The 21,770-nt window shown below is 43.1% G+C and overlaps 1 pseudogene; it reads right to left on the reverse strand.

The window, feature by feature from the left end:
• Window positions 1-21,770, reverse strand: part of LOC118235721 — a 308,484-nt pseudogene that overhangs the window by 7,398 nt on the left and 279,316 nt on the right.

The following is a 21,770-nucleotide window of genomic DNA, read 5'->3' on the forward strand; positions in this document are numbered from 1 at the left end:
ACACCCTGAGCAGGATGGGCTGGAGTGCATACTGTACCTTTGGCACGGTGGTCCTCCTCTTTTGGGCATTTGCCCCCCTCCCACCACTTCCTCTTCAGGATTTCCAAGCGGTTTTCCTCCTGAAGTTTGAGGATGGCCAGGTCAAATTCGTCCCGGTAAACCGACCCTGAGAACAAAGACATGTTTAAACTGAAAAATAAGACAGCCTTGGGTACGAGTTATCTTACATTTCTGTTTTTTCTTTGAGAAATTGATCCCCATAATACTTGGGTTGGGTGCTCAGGGATGCTGCCAAATAGAGCCCAGCAAAATGTAGGTGTATATGCATACATTTGTTTATGTTTGTATTTATTTGTTACTGTTCACAGAGTCCCTTTTCTTGTATAATGTTAAGATTCTGCTGCAAAACCAAATTCCTCCTTTGAGGACAACAAAGTTATGTACTGGCTCCCAGAATTCTGCGAGGGGGCAGTTTATGGGGTACCCAGCGGCATGCCGATGCCGTAGCCCTTGGTGTCCAGCAGGCCGCCGATCTGGGTGAGGTTGCAGTTGCGCTGGCGGTAGTACTCGTTCATGGTGCTCTCCAGCAGGTAGGCGTAGTTGGAGTTGAGCACGCGGGCGATGCCCTCCTCCGTGCTCTTCACAAACACGCTGGGCTGCTTGGAGTGCATGAAGTTCCACATGCGCTGGTACGTCTGGTACCGCGAGTTCTGCCCCAGGAGACGCAATGAACAAAGCAACCAATTACACGCTAGAACAAGGCCACAACAAACCCCTGCGTATAAAAGCTAATTATGTAAATGTGTTTGAAAACAAGAATTAAGGGGATAATTTTTTGCTATATATGAACAAAAAAGGCATGTATGGAGATATGCCTATTAGACCATACAAGAGGGAAAGCCGCTGTATGGCTGTGAAAAATGGACATATATGTAAATGAGTAAAATGAGCCTTTTTTTCTAATAAAAATACATCAAAGTTATGCGTGGCAATATATCATATGGCAGTAAACGGGCTACCATGTTACAGTGGGAAAAAAAGCAATACACCATATAAATGTGATAGAATATTTAATCCGCAAATGAAGCGATGCATCCTTTCTAATGCACATATTTGTCAAAAGCGTATATGAATGCAGTAAATCATGATGAGCTGTGCAGTCTTATGGAAATAAACCAGGACCGGGTGGTGTGATGCTTCCCCGAGGAAGCAGGGGAGCCCTTAACCGTCCTGGAGTGCTTTATTTTCATTCAGCCAGCACGGCCTGGAGTGGTTCGCCCCACTTACAGCACAGCTACTTGCAACACAAATAATTCAGCACTCAAATACAATTAAGCAAAATTGTTGCGTTGCGATGTTTTGACATTATTTTCACAGAATGTTTGACTGGAAGCGAATGTTGAATAAACTTCTCAGGGCCTGAAAAGCTATCGCAAAAAGCTAGCTGACGAATGACCCCAGGTTCACACTTGTAAAAAGAAGTCTCTTTTAGTCTCTAAAATCATGCGGTGTTGCATTTTGCATTTTTTAGAACAGACAACAGTATAAAAATTGACTATATATTCAGTTTTTCTTAAGAAATATGTTCAAAAAATTAAATAATAGGGGGTATAAAATGAATGTATGCCTGGGCATACTCATAATATATTACAAACCATATTTTACAAAATATCAAACCTTACAATATATTCTCTGTCGGCGCATAAAAGGCAGTCAATGCAAATCCGTGAATATGGGAGTAATGATTATATTTTTAAACATACCCGATATGGAATTAAACACCTTAAAATGAAAGCTGACAGTTTGCGTCTTAACCTCATACTCAATGTTCTATTTCAAATCCAATGTGCACGAGTGCAGAGCTAAAAAATAAAATAAAAAAAAAATAAAAAAAAGAACTAAAATTGTGTCACTGTGCCAATATTTTTGGACTTAAGTGTATATTTGAAAAATACACATCTTCCAAGGTGCCTTTTATAGTTTGCTTTGCTTTTTTTTAGTCGGGGGCGGGGAGATAAGAGAGCTGCTCTTTAGCACATTAGACTGCGGGATGCTGAGAGGCTGATGAGACAGAATGAGAAGGGGAGCTGTGATCATTTGTGTGGGGAGAAAGAAAAAGAGCGATAACAGGAATTATAAGAAAATCTTACCGGTAGAAGAAGAGGGGGAAAACAGGAAAAGTGGTGCTTATCTGTGGGTTTTTATTATGACCTTTTTTTATCCGTACGTGTGAGTTATTCTGCATGTTAATAAGGCGCGCATTCATTCTTGCAGTCGGGGAGGCCAAGGTCTAGGTACTGTCCTTGGAGTGTGTTGCATGCTGGGATTTGATGGGCTCTGGCAAGTGTTTTGATAGGCTGTCACCTGGAAGAAGGTCATGGTGGAGCCCCCGTGCATGGTGCCGTACTCGATGGCTGTCTGGTCGGCCAGGTCGTCCACGGACTCGATGGGCACCTCCATCCTCTGCACCGTCAGGAAGGCTGCCAGGTTGGCCGTGTAGGAGGAGATGATGATGAGGGTGAAGGCCCACCTGCAGTCATAGCGTCACCGTGGAGACTAACTTCAGCGCGCACGCAGTCAGTTCCCTCACATGTGTGTGTGTGTGTTTGTACATGTGTATGTGTGTGTGTGTGTGATTGTATATGTGTATGTGTATGTGTATGTGTGTGTGTGTGTGTGTGTGTGTGATTGTATATGTGTATGTGTGTGTGTGATTGTATATGTGCATGTGTGTGTGTGATTGTATATATGTATGTGTGTGTGTGTGTGACTGTATATGTGTGTGTGTGTGTGTGATTGTATATGTGTGTGTATGTGTGTGTGTGTGTGTGACTGTATATGTGTGTGTGTGTGTGTGTGTGTGATTGTATGTGTGTATTTGTGTGTGTGTGTGTGTGATTGTATATGTGTGTGTGTGTGTGTGTGGGTACTCACCAGACCCCGCTGATGCAGCGTGTGGACAGGGCGCGGGGGGCAATGGCGGAGCCCTGCTGCATGAACCCCCCCACAGGGAACCAGAAACTGTTCCCCAGAGAGTACTGGTTGATGACCAGGTTACAGCGCCCCTTCAGACAAGGGTGGGGATTGTACCACTCATAGGGCGTCAGCCTGTAGACAAACAGCAGGTGAGAAATAGATGAAAAACAACAAGTTAGTTGGTTGGCAGGCCTGTTTGTGTTCCTGATAGATTTAGCTCAGTTCTATTTCATACAGTATTATGTTCTGTCAGCAGAACAAAATAACACAGGTGGAATTTTTCATAGATAGAATAGTTTTATCAGGACTCATAGTTGAAGTTGAAACCTTTTAATTGTGCAAGATGAGGCTTGACTCTGTACCACATGCACTATGGACTGTAGGCAGTATAACAAACCTAAAATGATGAACGGCATGTTCCCTTTTGTAAAAATTATGACACATTTTTATAAGTTATGACTCACTGCCCGCACTGTGGGACAGACAATGTTGTGCTGCTGATAGTAGATGGAGCTACAGTCTAGAGTACATCCCTGGGAAAAGGATATGACCAAATAAGACTCCTGCCCTTGTGCCCTAACCCACTAATCTCCAAGACACCCTTGTGAGCTGAAAACAAGTCATCTGAGTTGTACCTTCAATGGCAACACAGGGTGCAGAGGCACAAAAGAAGAGACGGAGAGATTCTGTCACACTGAATACTGATGTGAATGCTGTATCAGTAAAGTGGTTTGCTATTGCAGCTGGATGTCATGGCAGTTCTTGGGAGATACCAGCAGGTGGTAGTGTGGAGCTACAGACTCACCTGGCCACCAGGAAGAGAACACAGCTGACTGCCAGGTAGGCTAGCAGCATAAAGAGCCAGACTCCAGGAGAGAAGGGGTCCAGAAAGGAGAAGTACCCAGGTCTGCGGGCCTGAAACACACGCACACACGCGCACACACGCACACACACGCGCGCGCACACACACACACACACACACACACACACGGGCACACATACACACATGTACACAGACACAACCATACACATAGGCATACACATGCACACACAGACACATAAAGACACAAATATACACATGGTTAACAGAAATTACAAAACTTTTTCTCAGTGTTAGTCATGAATTATTAACCCTATTTTTCTTAATTCTCCAGGAAAAAATCCCATCAGTTTGGGAGTGCACATTTGCACACTGCCAGTAGCCTTCTCACTCTGCATTTCACCAGCTGAGCTTCGCAACTATTGTTCCAGATGACTTACACAGCCTGCCAAGTTCGTGTCCTGTCCCACAAGAAAAAAAACACAACTCTCCTGAGCAACAAATGTGACGATCACAAAGCATCTGTGCACAGCCCTACTGACATGTGAGAGGGACGAAGGCCAAAAGAGGCTCTCAGTAAGGCTGAGGGCTATCGCTGCGAAGCTAAGCAGTGCACTGAGGTTAGAGTCATGCTCAGGGATCTGAGGCCTCTCCCTCACCCCAAGCAGCAAATAAACCCTCATTTAAACTGTAAAAACTAACCAGGAAAACACAGAGTAAGACCAGTGTTGGTCACAGCGGAAACTATTACTCAACTGCCCTAAGGACACTGAATGAGCAGCTTCCAGCCAACTGACCCTACTTTTAATGCCTCTCAAAGCCGAGACAAGCGGTGAAAACACTTCCTTTCCCCTGAAGAAAATATATTTTTGCAGTGAAGGGATGTTCAGCTTAGTATGCTCAAAAAAAAAAAAATATTACAAACTCTGTCCTGGTTATTTATGTTTCCTTTCAGAAATGTGTATTGACTTTCTATTTCCATTGTGTTACACAAACTGAAAGGCATGTGGATAAGTATTGATCATTTTCCACTGAATAAACCACTGACTGAGTCCTCTTTCTGTCGATATCAGAGATAGCAAAAGAGCCCAAAGCAAAGGAAGGTGACCTCATATTTAATGGACATATCAGATCTTCTGTAAATGGCACCAGACTGGCGTGTCATTATGGGAGATGGTTAATTGATCCACAATTAGGCCAACATCGGGATATATGTACTATTTATTGTAGCTCTAATGCACGACCATATTGGTATAATTGGAGTGAAGTGTAAAACGTCTGCAATCCTGACAGCTGTACGTACTGGTAGCAGGCAATCAAGACTCTAATTTGCAGGAATGTGCACTGGCCCCATACTTCTGAATGAAAGAGGTGGTACACCTGCTCTGATGTGACAAAGGTAGCTTTCACCTGCTAGCAAAAGAGGAACCCCTCCTTGTATTACTGTACTTCCTGCTGAGAGTATTTTACATTAGTCAGTCAATGAATGAATGAATCAATAAGTCAATCAGTCAGACAATCAGTCATATAATCAGCCAGCCTGTCAAACTGTTCATCACATTCATATTTGAATAGCACTGCTAATGAATTGTCCCATGATGCTTCACACACCACATTGAATTTTATTTAAGTAATAGTGGATTCAATCAATCTGGTCACACGATACACCATTTAAAACTGTTGAATTTCACAGTTCTACCTCTATTAACTATTGTACAATGCCAATGTCTTGTGACAATGGTTCCTTATTTTGTAATGTGAAGAGGCAGAACTAGATTTGGGGGTTTTGGAAATCCACAGACAACAGAAATCATGATAAAGTTAGGGTGCTTGTCATAGAAAGAGTTCAGCAAACAAAATCCATAGTCATTTTTAGTCCCAAGAATGTGCTAACTCAGAGAAGCCTTATAGAATGTCTATTACTTTCTTATTATTATTGTCTGTTTCACATACACGCTAAATGCACTGTGTACAAAATAATGTCGTTATCTCCGGTTTGTGTGGATTCTCTGGAACAAAACGAGCCCACCAATAAGCTTCTCTGACCGGTACTGGCCACGCAGTCCCTCAGTATAGCCAATGGGACCTGCGACTTTTTCAGTGGGCGTGCTGAAAATGTTACGTTCTTGAGACGCTGTGCCTACAAAGCTTCCTTTACAACAAAATATTTTGCAATGCCTAAGTCTAAACAGAAGACTCAGCATTTGGATGTCTTGGAAGGAATCACTTGTCTGACTGAATACTTCTGAGGAGGATAGTGAAAACATCTTTGATTCCACAGCAGAGGGCGTGTTCAATGAAGGAATTGATCTTATTTCATATCAGTGAGTGTCTTCTCAAAATAATTTAATTATTATTTAGTAAAGAGTAGACATACTGAATAATAATAATAAAAGTATTTTGAGAATACTGAGAATCGAGATTGTTTTGATATGTTGATGGGGGTGGGGTATTTGACAAAAACTTCACTCAATTGACCTCAATCAAAGGATTAGTAAACTACAGAGCTAATGTATTTATTTTCTACAATCTTCCAGATCTGCTGCCAAAAGAAGTTGCAAGGGGAGAGCAAGGATGGGGAGGTGGGGAAAAAGGGGGGGGGAGGGAATGGGAGGATGACAGGCAGGGGGAAAGCAAACTATTTTTCAGCACACTTCTTCCACAGGCATATAGTATACAATGCATAGAATTTTACACCTCTAAAGACCCATAATATAATTTGGTTACCAAGTGTCCTTTTGGAGTCTCCACATTTTATTTATATATATATATATATATATATATAAGTTATAAAAGAAACAACAAAATTAAGAAAAAGACTGAATCCATTTAGCCTATTTTGGTGGATATTATATATAGCTGAGATATACACACAATCTGCAGTGTCGTATGCTGGATCTGGCCAGCAAACAATATCCTCCCATAGATTCAAGTCCACAGCCTCCAACTGTGGATTCCAACAGTGGTGGTGGTTGAGCTGATAACAGACGGGGCAGGAAAGGTCTCAACTACCTTTTCATTCACTTTCCTTGATTAACAAGTGTGCCAATGATCTGAATAATCCATTGCCAGCTACAGTGAACACATCTTATTTCTTCACACCATGTTAGGGAGATTAAATGAGTTCAACATAGAAAAATCTGGTTTAGTCCTTAATTATGTACTTAAAGAAAACAGACACATCACCGCTTAACTATTGCACTAGCTTTCAGCACAACCTCCAATAAAAGCAAAGAAAAGAAAAACTACACTTCAAGATTGTTTAATTTACAGAATCTGCACATTGCAGATCTTTGCCACGAATATTCTCTGAGCGTGGGTGTGAAGAATGAAGAGCACCCTGAGCCGACCAGAGGAGGATGGGTTTCCCCCTTGAGCCTGGTTCCTTCCAAGGTTTCTTCCCATCTGCCACAGGGAGTTTTTCTTTGCCACTGTTGCCTCAGGCTTGCTCCTGTGGGGGTTTAGGCCAGGGTTGTCTGTAAAGCGTATTGTGACAACTGCTGTAAAATACGCTATACAAATAAAATTTGATTGATTGATACATATATCCAAAAATAAATAATGTCAAAAAAGCTGCATGATTTTGTGACGCAAATAAAAATTATTATATTACTTGCCTAAATTGCCTAATTGACAAGAACTGACTATATCTGACGGTATTGAGTATTTGGTAAATTAATTTGTCTATTGATCAATTCAACAGGAAATGTTCTGCCCTGTCTATTATCAGCTCAACAGCCACCACTGGACTGAACCCCACGGACAAACCCAAAAGATTCTGATTTTAAGTGCTGGCTGTTTTCTAACCTCAAATATTCCATGGCAGTTATGCAGTGATACTTACATGGTGGTGCTGGAATGAGCCTCAGTCACATGATGTGTCATTCAAGCTACTCCACCCAATTGCTGGAGACTCACAGGAACTCCTGAAGCTTGAGCTTCTTCATTTCTTCAGGATTAGGTCATATGCAGCATGTGTATACGTGTGTTTGTTGCAGGATCGGCACAATCAAGCCTATTGTGATTTCATCAAGCCCTCCTGTTGCCTTCACTTTATGAAAACAAATTTATTTAGCATTATTTTACTACATATTCCGAACAGATGATCCATTTCAAGTAAAGGATTCAGGCATCATGTTCCTAAATTTCATTTGGTCCGATCAGTCTTCTGATTGGTCCAAATGGGTCAGGGATTGACAGCCTACTCTACTCATTATGGGAGTCATGAAATGTCCCAGAAATACCCATTTTCAACAACAACAACAACAACAACAACAAAAAGCTAAGCACCAAGCGCTGCATCAGTCGCACACCAAATGCCAGCATCTTTTTCTGTATCACTGCCAAAGGTGCAGAAAGCTTTTGGCTAGATGGTGTTAAAAGTCTCTTAATGCCACCCACAGCCTTTCACATCAATAGCTAGCTTTTCATAGAAACCCTAATTTACTATGTGAGAGCTGTGCCTCAGTGCAGGTTGTGCCCGTGCCAATGCCATTAAATGATATAATGCTTTATATTTCATTCGGCCAAAGAGCAGACGTCTCTCACGAGAGAAGCCGTTTTATTTTCAGTTCTTACCATATGCCCGAGACATTTGATAAGCTGTGTCTTTTTTTCCACCCCAGATTTTAAGCGTGAGCTTTTCCGTGTTAAAGGAAAGCTCAAAGCTCAAGATAGGGTGCCCGTGGGTAAGAGAGATTATTCATGTATTTAATTCTACATTTATTTCCGTAATTATTGCTAGATTTATTTATGTAGACATCTATTTATTTATAGCCGAGGTGTATCAATCTTTCAAGGAGAGTGACGAAGAGGTTATTACGCTGGAAAACTCGTCTCCGCAGTCTGCTGCTCTGATCTCAATCACACATTTCGCCGTGGCTCTGCCAGATGATGAAAGCACACGACAAGGCTGTGACAGGCCTCGCTGGTGCCAGGAACATGCCTCAGAAGCACTTTCATATGAGACCATATCAGCATGTCCAAATTACCACGCTAGCTGACACAGACACGCAATGGCAAGCAATACCACCCTGCCGCAGACAGGAGAGTAGAAGCAGAAGAACTGGGCTTTTTAGAGGTTGCAGGTTCAATTCCCAGGTGAGAGACTGTTGTTATCCCCTTGAGCAAGGGACCTAAGCAGAATTATCTCACAGTAAGTGTGCTTTAGTAGACTGTATGAATCTCATTCTGCTGACATTATCATCGAGTGTATCCACAGTGGCTATTAAGAACACAGTTAAAAAACAGTGCTAAAAAAGACAATGTGCTAAATCACAATTGTGAGTAATGCACACAGCTGCATTCATGAAGATCCACACCTAACATCATTTCAGTTGAGAGGACGATAAAATATCCCAATGTTTCAGCATTCTGCCTTCATCGCTGAATTGGTGTTATGTGCTGATGGTAGTCCTGCACACTTCCATATACCTCTTACAAGTGTACAGCAGGGGTCGGCAACCCTGTTCCTGGTGACCCACGAGCTCTGTTGTTTTCTGTTGATGCTCTGCACTTAATGAATTAATTAAAGCAGTTCGTTACACTCACTTCACCTGGCTATCTGGCTCTGCGCGGGGCGCTGATTTTAAGGAGAAAACGAAAAGCAGCAGAGCTCCCGGCTATCCAGGACCAGGGCTGCAGACCCCTGCACTAAAGCTTCACCACATCAACTAACTGGAGAGGCAATCCACTCAGAGCCACTATGTTCAGGTAACCTATTAATGAGTGCGTAATGTATAGCAAATCCACAAGTAATAAACATTTTTATAGAGAGGGGTTGTGCTCTTAATTTCAGCCTTGCGTATATAAAAGCCATTCAGTCACTTCAAATGCTGAAACATTTAAGCCTTTTAGCCTCATCTTAACTAAGAAACACTGAGTATTGATCTTTTGTGAATGCAGGTACTTAATTCATTTGATCTATGCACCTTTGATACTGCAATGCAATGGTCTCAATCGTTCTAAGTTATCCAAGATATTGTATTACTGCTACTGCTACTACTACTGCATTACTATTACCATTCCTGGTCATTATTTTGATTTATATAAATGCTGCAACTCTAATCATAAGCTGTAACTATGCCCATTGCTTGCCAGTCAGTCATTCAGCCAGTTAGAAGGTTTGTCAGTCAGTCAATCAATCAATCAATTAAACATTTAAGCCAATGTGGAAAAACAAGGTTGACATTCCTGCTCCACTTCTTAATGGGTAACTGTCCAACAATATGCACTGCAGCCAGTGAAGGTGCAGATCAGCATACCTATTGCCTACATACCTATTTTTATTCCAGCTGAACAGAGGAGAGGCTTGAGTGAGTTTTGAGGGGCAGCAGCTCTATGCCCTGGAGGTAAGGGCTACGAGAGGCATGCCCTGAAGCAGTACAGCTCTCTCCTGCACATGACACACACATGCACACACACACACTCATACACGCACGCACACACACACACACACACTCATACACGCACGCACACACACACACACTCATACACAGGCACGCACACCACACTCATACACGCACGCACATACACGCACACATGCACACACACACACACTCATACACGCACGCGCACACACACACTCATACACACGCACGCACACACACACTCATACACACACACTCATACACGCACACACATACACACACATGCACACATGCACACACACACACTCATACACGCACGCACACACACACACTCATACACACACACGCACGCACACACACACTCATACACACACACTCATACACACACACACACTCATACACACGCACACACACGCACACACACACACTCATACACGCACGCACACACACACACTCATACACACGCACGCACACACACACTCATACACACACACACACACACACTCATACACACGCACACACACACACTCATACACGCACGCACACACACACACTCATACACACGCACGCACACACACACTCATACACACACACACACTCATACACACGCACACACACGCACACACACACACTCATACACACATACACACGCACACATGCACACACACACACTCATACACGTGCGCACACACACACACACTCATACATACACATGCACACACACACACACTCATACACACGCACACATGCACACACACACACTCATACACGCGCGCGCGCACACACACACACACATACACACGCACACATGCACACACACACTCATACACGCGCGCACACACAGACACGCACACATGCACACACAGACACACTCATACACGCGCGCACACACAGACACGCACACATGCACACACAGACACACTCATACACGCGCGCAAACACACACACGCACACACACACGCTCATACACATGCGCACACACACACACATTCATACACGCGCGCACACACACTCATACACACGTGCACACACACACACACGCATACACGCGCGCACACACACACACTCATACACACGCGCACGCACACACACTCATACACGCGTGCACACACACACTCATATACACGCACACATGCACACACACTCACTCACTCACTCACTCACTCACTCACTCACTCACTCACTCACTCACTCACTCACTCACTCACTCACTCACTCACTCACTCACTCACTCACTCACTCACTCACTCACTCACTCACTCACTCACTCACTCACTCACTCACTCACTCACTCACTCACTCACTCACTCACTCACTCACTCACTCACTCACTCACTCACTCACTCACTCACTCACTCACTCACTCCTTGGTAGTAGAGTATGCTTACAGGCTGTCTGTTGCCAGAGAGGCCAGAGGAAACTTTCATGTTCATAGTGCAGGCGATTAGCAGAGCGGCCCCTGACCTCTGCTCCAACAGCCAGTAGCTGCTGACTGGAGGGGGTGATGTAAGGGGGCAGAAGGGCTGGATACATTAGAAGTCTGACACACAGCACACAGCGGAGATGCTTTAATAAAGACAGGCCTGTCATTATTGTGCATTGGACCTAATCCAATGCAATCGCAATCAATTCAGCTGTATGAAGCCAGAGCTGGTTGGAAGCAAGATAGATTACTGTTTCAAACTCAGGAGCGGACGTGACAGATCTGTGCACATTACTTTGCCGATTTGTGGGAGTTTGGAGTGGAGTTGTGTGTGTTAGTTTGCTTATGTGTGGAGTTTGGAGCGGATGTGTCTAGAGCTAGGGCAATTGACTACATTAACCTCCACAACTGCTCATTAACTGGTATGCTCATTGAAAGGGTCCCCTACTAAAGATACCATGGTATTCGGATAGACGTCAAACTCACTTTCAAAATTTACATTTATACTTTAACAAGGAAGTAGTGATTAAAGCTCAGCTACCTGTATAGACACAAAATTCATGTCACGCAGAAAGAGGCGAATTGAAGCAGTGTTTTACACTACAGTGACATATTGTACAGACATGCAACTGCTACAACCCTTAAGCCGTTAGATGCTATGATGTCTATCACTCCGCTCTCAGATTTAGGACAGGTAACAGCTACAGAACCCATCACTGTATCCCATCTGATAGTTTGCCTGGTCCTCTCTGTCAAAAAAAAAGCGTGACCATTAATGGTATGTTTTTTTTTTTTTTATAAAGCCTTGCTCAGACTGCTATTTATCCTCCCATCTGGTCTGGATGGAATACCACCACATATCACACATGTTCCCAGGACTGGCTGGTTTCCACCGTTCACTCTAATCCACTTTGATCTGCATTCTACTTCAGGGCCCCATACACGTGGAATATCTTACAACATAAACTAAAGATGGACCCAATGCTGTCATTAAAACAATCTGATTTAGATCTATTTGTACTTGTTTTATGTGATGTTGTTCTGTTGCAACTTGGTTGAATGATTGAATGAAACAAAAGTAAAAGAAATGAAGTTTGCAGATGCGTGGGAGTTTGCAGTGGGTGCAACATAGTTGTTTGTGCTGATTTGCAGATGTGCTGCGTTTGGAATGGATGTAACAGGGTCGTGTATGTTAACACAGTTGTAATAGAGCTGTGTGTGTTAGTTTGCAGATGTGTGGAGTCTGGAGTGAATGTAACAGAGTTGTGTGTGTTAACAGAGTTGTAACAGAGCTGTGCGTGGGGGTTTGGAGAGTTGTGTGTGTTAGTTTGCAGATGTGTAGGAGTTTGGAATGAATGTGTCATGGCTGTATGGCCCGATACAGTGTGGGCTTCCCTGCTCTACATTGCCTTGCAGAGACCCCAGCACTATAAGAGCAGGTGCAGAGGTAATACCAGCGAACTCCCCACCGGCTTCGATCGATTCTCCCAGCTGTTCAGCCATCGAGGCAGCGCACAGCAATATCTGTTAGCACCTCGCTCACCAGGACCCAGTTAGTTAAAGGGTGCCGAGCGCGCTAGTGTGTGTTGGGGGGCCTTGGTAAATGCTCCATTGGGGCGTTACAATAATGTTTGTGCACGGTGAGCCAAAACCGCTCTGTCGAACCAATCGGCTGATAAGAAAGATCGACGGGGTGCCTCTGGTTTTGGAGAAGGGCTTTGATTGACGATTCACTGACCTTAAAAAATAAAGAGTTATTGGATTTCCAACACCTCCCCTGGCATTGTGTCCTGGGTGTTACTGGTGTGAATTGGGTGCAGGTTGCCATTTTATAGAGGCCAGAACTGGGACTGGAGGCAGCACATTTGTCAGGTGGCCATGTCACCGCAAGGCCAGGGGACACAGCCTAACGGTGACTACAGCCCCTGCAGTAACACCCCCCGCCCCCACCACGCTCTGCCCTGGCTGGCTTAGCTCCTCACCAGGTGAACTCTGTACAGGATGCTGATGCCCAGGCTCATGTAGGGCTTGGAGAAATCGATGACCTTCTCCCTCTCTGCAGTGATGGTCAGTCCAGCCACGGCCAGGTCGGCTTTCTGGAACAAGCACAAAAGGGTCAATGGTCAAAGAGCCACAACACAGGTTCTATATTGCAAACAGAGGATCAGCTCAGATAATGAGGTTTTGGTTGGACATGCTGGGCTTTCACAAGACAGTATGGTCAACCAGGCACTTCCTGAGAGCTTTATTTGAACTGAGTTAAAAGTGAAATGTTCCCGAAAACCTCACATAAAACAAAGAAAAGTCAGGTAAGGTGAGCTGGTGTTTTTTCATTTTGAAGGGCACACTTGGTAACATTCAAAAAGTGATGCATAAAGCCATTATTGGCACGCATTTGAGTTGAGATATTTTTCTGGAAACAAAGGCCAGTTTATGCTGACTTTGACAAAGCAATATGTGCACAGGGGAACAAAACTAACAGCCTACATGCAGGAAGCTGAAAAGTTATGGCAGATAACACCCAAAAAAAAAATCTACTCTGAACTACGAGGGAACAATAACCAGACTGGGGAATTTTGTCTATTATTAATCACAACACTTTAACAATAAACAAAACACAACATCTGTTGTATATATTGGCAACAATACATTTTCAAGTCCTCACAGACACAAAGAACTGTGTTATTCGGAATAGACAGAAATAAAGACTGTCCGTGGGTGGCCTTTCATTTATCTGGCAGTTTGCTACGGTGGCCGCCAAGGGCAAACGCGCTACAACGGCCCAAAACATTTCCATTAGGAGAAACGTGCTGCAGCTTCAGAAACGATGCCAATTTAAAAACACATACGAAAATCCAATACAAATACAACAGCGGAAACGTGCTCCAAATGAAAAAACGTGCTGCAGAAAGCCAAAACAAATACATTAACAGCAAACACGCAAAGGGCAAACGCAAATACAGAAACGATGCAAAATCAAAAACACACAAACTCCGAAAACAAATGCAAGTTAAGTTACTGAAAAGTAGAACACTGAAATCTGATGTTTCTGCCACACATACAACAAAAGTCAGGGGAAGCTGTCGGATCCACAGAATGGACAGTACATCTGCGAAAAAAAGAGGAGAGTTTGCAAGGTGGGCGAGGTTACGTCAGAGAAAGTGGATATTTTGTTTTCCTAACTATTTAAGTAAGAGTTTAAAAAAGTGCTCTACTTTTCAGTAACCTATATGGGTGTTTAACTAGTGTTTTATGTGTTGTGCTTTCCCTTCCCACCTTCCCCTTATGGAATGTCCCCTCGCTGATCAATTAAATATCCTATCATATGTGGAGACGATGTAGAGGAGAGAAAACTAAATGCAGTCAAAACACTCAGGTCTCCCGGAAAGTAGTAAGCTACCACTACGGATAACGTTAGCTAGAGTTAGATGCAAGTCCACCTGGCACACAATGTTGTCGCTAGCAACGTCCTGTAGAAGTCAAAGTCTCCATCATGCCAACACTAGCTACGTAAATCTGTTGCTCTTTTATAATATTGTAAAAGACTAAGGCCAAATGTAAAAAAGAATACGTAGGCTACCTTTTTATGTTGCCTCTTTAATTTTTTTTTTTTTCCGTTTCTGTATTTGCAGCGTGTTTGCTGTTAATGTGTTTGTTTTGCCTTTCTGCAGCATGTTTCTTTCATTTGCAGCACGTTTCTGTTGTTGTACTTGTTCTGGATTTTCGTTTGTGTTTTTGAATTGGCATTGTTTCTGAAGCTGCAGCATATTTCTTGTAATGGAAATGTTTTGGGCCACTGTAGCGCGTTTGCCCTTGTCGGCCACCGTAGTTTACCAACAATTTAATCATTTAGGTATGGTATGACCGATTAGACTCTGTCTCTGGGGTTTATTTAGGACTTTTTCTGGTATATATGTTAATTTATAATAGTAAGATAAACCGCGCATCTTTTTTAGGGAATGTTCTTGGGAGTCCTTAAAGACTAACACAGTCTGCTGTTTTATTAATTCAGGACCTGTTTCCTCTACAGAGCAGAACAGCAATGGGAGCAAGGGAGAGCAGGTCCAACGGAATGACGCTGTCATGCTGAAAGCTGCGCTGCGGCCAGACCCAGCCAATCGAAGGGCTCCGCTAACGGAAGTGCTCCGCCTCGTCCTGGCATTTGTCCTTCAAAATACGCCCTGGCACACGAAGAACGCAATGCGCCACAGCGCCAGCAAACGAGGGAAGGCGGCAATGGAGGACAAGCTTCCTTTAAGGATGCAGTGCTGAGCAGGACGGCGAGCCCAAAGCATTCGGGGAGCTCCAATTGTGTCACCCGCGCGCCCCGCAGGGAGCACTGCAGCTGAGCCGTGGTCCTTCCTGTCATGCGTTCACACGCGAGGCAGTGGCTCTTTTCCACTCTACGGCTGCAGGCTCTCACAGGGGAGCTAAGGAGCCGATTGGAGGAGAGGCATATCTCTCAGTCACGAGGACTGCTGGTCTGTGGGTGCCCGACGGGTATTTGGGAAAACGCTAATGAAGTAATAACCCAAGGAACCCTATCTGACTGGCACTTACCCTACCTGTAGCATTATGAAAGCTATTATGAGAGGGCTGAATCTTTCTCCGGAAATATTTTGGGCATGAGGGGAGCGCTTACGGTGAGGGCCTTTACTGAGAAAGCCCCTCACTACTCACTGAGCAAATCTTCAGTGTGCCTCTGAACTGCAGTGAGCACGCTTGGAGCCCTGCTACCCATTAGCTGATGGTGCTTCCCCAGTGCCTGATCAATTGGCTGGAAACCAGCCTTGCTGAACTGGATTATTGGAACATATTTTACACCAACAACAGACAAAGGACTTTATACTGGCTAGGCTATTTATCTTAAGACAAGGGGATTGAACAGAATGTAAGAAAAAGGCAAATAAAAACGGTATATTTAAGTGCAATTAATTCACTATTAATTTGTTAGCAGACACCCTTATCTGTGGCAACTTGCAGAGCTTAGATTTATTAAATACGCTATTACCCATTTCATCTGCAGGATAAATTCAGGACAAATCATTTAATTAATATCGCAGGATACCGCGGGGCTAACAATAATAAGGAAAATGTAACTGTTAAGAAAAGACTGCACATTCCTCCGCTCTGTGAGGCCACAGACAGACGTTTCTGAAGATCTACCAGGTTCCACCAGCGGCCTCGTCCCACTCAAGCTCCGCCGGCGGTATTTTACACTTCGCGCTTTCTCCCTGTGGTGACAGGGCCTTCGTGAACGCGAGGGTTTATCGTGTGCCTCTGTCAAGATCCAAGGGCAACGAGGTAAACAAGCTGAAGTTGTACAGGTCCTTTTCTTTTTTTTTTTCTTTCACGGACATTTCTGTTGTCTGAGGAGAACTCCCGGAGGAGTACAGCTAAGACGTACTTTGCCAGAGAAACGTACCGCCCCAGGTGTACTTTCCGCTGCGAATAGGAAAAAAAAAGGTCGTAGAACCTTCATCCGTATTGTTTTTCACTGACAACCAACGCCTTTTCCAGGCAGTATGTTCCCCTCTTTCCCAAAGCAGCGGTGTGGCTGGGCGGACAATTGTAAACACATACTGTAATACCGGAATATAGGCGATCCAAGACAACCTGAAAAAAGAGCTCCTGCCAAGCAAATTAATAATAATAATAATAATAATAATATTACCGAATGTCAACAGCTGCTGCATGGTGAAAAACAATCAGGGATATGTGTTGCGCTGTGCAGCTCTGTTATTAGCAGCAGGCTCTCAGACCTTCTTAGGAGCATTTTAACACTTCATTTTCACCTCCTTTCTTAATTCACACCTTTTCTTCTCCTTTGTCAGAACTTTTTTGTTTGCCTACCTGAAATGACGCCGCCCTAATCCCAGTTGGTAAGCCTCCCAACATATCTATCTATCTATCCATCTATCCATCTATCTATCTATATATATATATATATATATATATATATATATATATATGTGTATATATACACTCACCGGTCACTTCATTAGGTACACCTGTTCAACTGCTCGTTAACGCAAATATCTAATCAGCCAATCACATGGCAGCAACTCAATGCATTTAGGCATGTGGACATGGTCAAGACGATCTGCTGTTTGTCAAACCAAGCATCAGAATTGGGAAGAAAGGTGATTTAAGTGACTTTGAACATGGCATGGTTGTTGGTGCCAGATGGGCTGGTTTGAGTATTTCAGAAACTTATGATCTATTGTGCTATTTTCACGCACAACCATCTCTAGGGTTTACAGAGAATGGTCCAAAAAAGAGAAAATATCCAGTGAGAGGCAGTTCTCTGGGCGAAAATGCCTTGTTGCTGGCAGAGGTCAGAGGAGAATGGCCAGACTGGTTCAAGCTGAGAGAAAGGCAACAGTAACTCAAACAACCACTTGTTACAACCCAGGTGTGCAGAAGAGCATCTCTGAATGCACAACACGTCAAACCTTGAAGCAGTTCTGAAGGAAAAAGGGGGTCCAACCCGGTACTAGCAAGGTGTACCTAATAAAGTGACCAGTGAATGTATATGTATATGTATATATATAATTGGACAATTGGCTAGCAAAATGTCAACAGTTGAGTCTAGGTGCAGCATTTGCATTTTAAGTCTGTTGTTGTTGTCTCTCAGCTGGAGGACCATTAAGTGTCAATTACAGAAAAGCATGCCATCATTAAATTTAAAAATAAGAATTAATCGGTCAGAGACATTGCGTGTGTTAAAATCAACTGCTTCATTCATTGATAGGAAGCAAGAGCGCACTGGTGAGCTCAGGAATAGCAAATGACCTAATTGACCTCGGAAGACCCCTGTAGTAGATCACCAAAGAATATTTTCAATTGTAAAGAAAAACCCCTATTCAACTATTGAACTGCTTACGAACACTCTCCAGAATGTAGACATAGAGGTGTCAAGGACTAAAATAAAGAGCAGACTACACCAACATAACCTCAGAAGGTTCACCTCAAGATGCCAACAACTGGTACGAGTTAGGAACAGGCTCATGGGCAGATTAGATGAGTATGCACATGTACCAAAGAGATATAAAGAGAAAGGTGTGGTGAAAGAAAGGAACTACTCGTGATTTTATATGGCTACCACTGTAATCGGCTCACTTGTCTTCATTGATGATGTCACTAATAACTGCAGCTGCAGGATGAATTCTGAATTGTACAGAAACATCTTATCTGCTCAGATCCAACCACATGTCTCAAAACTCACTGGTTGGTGCACTTGCAGCAGAAAATTGGCCCCAAACATACTGCTAGGCAAGGCAAGTTTATTTATACAGCACCTTTCAAACACAGTGGCAATTCACAGTGATTTACACAGACATAAAAGACAATAAAATTGCAGTTAAAAACATAAAAACACAATGATTACTTAAAATGAAATATAGACTACACCGAAGCAACCAAGGAGTTTTTCCAGGGCCAAAGAGTGGAATGTTCTTGACTCGCTAAATCAATCACCCATCCTCCAATTGAGGCCGAAGGCAAAATGCCCCAGAAACAAACAGGAACAGAAGATGGCCGCAATACAGGCCTGGCAGAGTATCACCAGGGAAGATACCCAGCGTCTAGTGATGTCTATGGGTTACAGACATTAGTCAGTCATTGAATGCAAAAGGATTTGTGACCAAGTACAAAATAAGACAACTTTATTTGAGATTACATTTGTCCAATTATTTTTGCTCCCTCTAAAATGGGAGACTGTGCATAAAACGAGCTGTTATACCTACATGGATCACCCAATATGGATGCAAATGCTCTTCAGTTAAAGCTGACAGTTGGCACCTATCCTCATATTCATTCAAATCCAATGTGCTGGGTGCAGACCCAAAATCTAGCAACATTTTCATTGATTAGCCATTGTTTTCAGCCCATATGACATCTTGCGGCACGGTTTTGGGAGTGAGCTCCAAAGACAAAGGCAAGATCGCAACAGAGCCACGAGAAGACCAGCACCTGCCCTGCTTCTGGATTCCATAGGAAATACACTCACAACTGAAACAGAAACATTTAAGCAACCGAAAACGACCAAAAAAGCAAGGCATTAAACCACAGAAGAGCAGCTAACCCAATTTCCTGCCAAAACCAGCCTCACAAATGTACTCCCCGTGGCTTCATAAAGAAAAATCTATTGATTATGCAAAACCAGCCTGATTTGCAACAAACTGCAGCTGCTGTCATGCCTGTGAGTAGGGTGGATGTTCTCCATGCTCCTGCAGCCCTCTGAGGTGCTGAAGGAATAGCAAACTCAATACAGCAAAGCATCTCCTGCAATCACAGACATTCATTAATGTGTCATAATATCTTTAAAAACATTCACTGCCAAATGCAGCTGTTCATGATTGTATGTTCATTTTGATCGCCTGCCACCATTTTGCCCAGCTATGCCGTAATATTTCATAATACTGTTGTATTGGAGCAAAACAGAAGGAAATTGATAATAAAAAAACACCATTCCTTATGCCGAATGATGAATTTGGTGATCTCATTGTGACACATCCTTTCATACTGGTATGAGGTTGCCAGAAAATGCATCATGGTCCATTTAATGAGCAGCTCAAAAAAAAAAAAAAAAAATTTGGTTGTTCATTAGCTTTGTGCGGGGAAATGGATTGTCACCTGTTTAAACAGGAGAAGTCAATGCAAAAAAAAAAGAACATCTTAAATGAATAAATTATAACAATTAGAAATTTGGTGAATGAGTCTAATCTTCGCAATATTAATCAGCTCTGAAACAGAGGATGCTAAATGAGGGAAAATAATTAAGAGAGACGAACCTTATAACTTTTTTAACTAAATCCTAAAAAATTCTGAAACCAAGTGCTCTAATGAATATTTTTTTTTGCCTCTGCGTTTCTTAAGGGTTGCCTCTGCGCAACCTCTGCATTTCTTAAGGGTTTTAACCTCCATTAACCTGAAAAATTAACCCCTCCCACCCGCCCAAAGGGATCACAGAGCTTCTCCACCCTAGCTCCCCAGTGGTGGAACGAACTCCCCGTCCCTCTCCGAACCTCCCCCTCACTATCCATCTTCCGCCGTGGCCTGAAGACTCATCTCTTCAGACTATACCTAGACTAACCACCACCACGCTGTATAAAAAATAAAAAAAAACCTTTTTCCTGTCACTTGTTACATGTTGCCCCATCCCTGCACTTCTTGGTAATTTGTATTTGTCCTAATACTGTAGCTTATTCTTCTGCCTAGTTGGCTTTGCAGATGTTAGACCAGAATAGTGTTCATTGTTCTCGGCTATAAATAGCTGTACAAAATAAGTAATTGTACCTTACTGAACCCGTGTTCAGCAGTTGTCTACGATCATGAAAATGCACTTTTTTTTATTGTACGTCGCTTTGGAAAAAAGCGTCTGCCAAATGAATGTAATGTAATGTAATGTAAATTAAGACAGATATAAAGAACTCCAATACCCTCCATTTGAGATCCTTTCTTAGCAGAAATTTAAGGAAAGAAAGGCTTTTTTTTCAAACTGGGCAAAATCAGCCTTTTATTTATGAACACTTTCCCAATGACCTTGTGTAATATGCCACAGAAAATGAACTGCCAAAGATGTCTGAAATAAATCACCTACAAGTCCTGTTTTTTTAAAAAAAATAATATTTTTACTGAAATGGGAAAAGCTTAGCAAGGACATAAATTTTCTGCATATCAAAAATTCTCTTCACCCATATTACACTAGTGGGTGTCAAACGGATTGATATGCCTCCCAGTTAGCTGAGCCCTCGGAACCTGTGAGTTCAGAATTTGGAGAGCAGACTGAAATTCGGTAGCAGCGGGATCTGTGGATGAGTGCAGGCACTGGACTGTATAATCTGGTTAGCACAATCTTGGTGGCAGGGGATCTAGAGAGGGAGGGGGTCATAGAGCTCAGACCACTTCTTCCTATGCCAAGTCTTTGTACAGTACTAACTCTCTCTTAGATTCATCAAATCCAAAAAACTAAGGTTTTCAGACTAGAAAAGACTTGAAAACTTCAGAATATGGCTGACTAGAAAGGGATGCGCCTTGTAACCCCTCCCACCCGACCAAAGGGATCACAGAGCTTCTCCACCCTAGCTCCCCAGTGGTGGAACAGTTCGAACTCCCCGTCCCTCTCCGAACCTCTCCCTCACTACCCATCTTCCGCCGTGGCCTGAAGACTCATCTCTTC

Source organism: Anguilla anguilla, chromosome 9 (assembly GCF_013347855.1).
Source record: "Anguilla anguilla isolate fAngAng1 chromosome 9, fAngAng1.pri, whole genome shotgun sequence".
Classification (NCBI taxonomy): domain Eukaryota; kingdom Metazoa; phylum Chordata; class Actinopteri; order Anguilliformes; family Anguillidae; genus Anguilla; species Anguilla anguilla.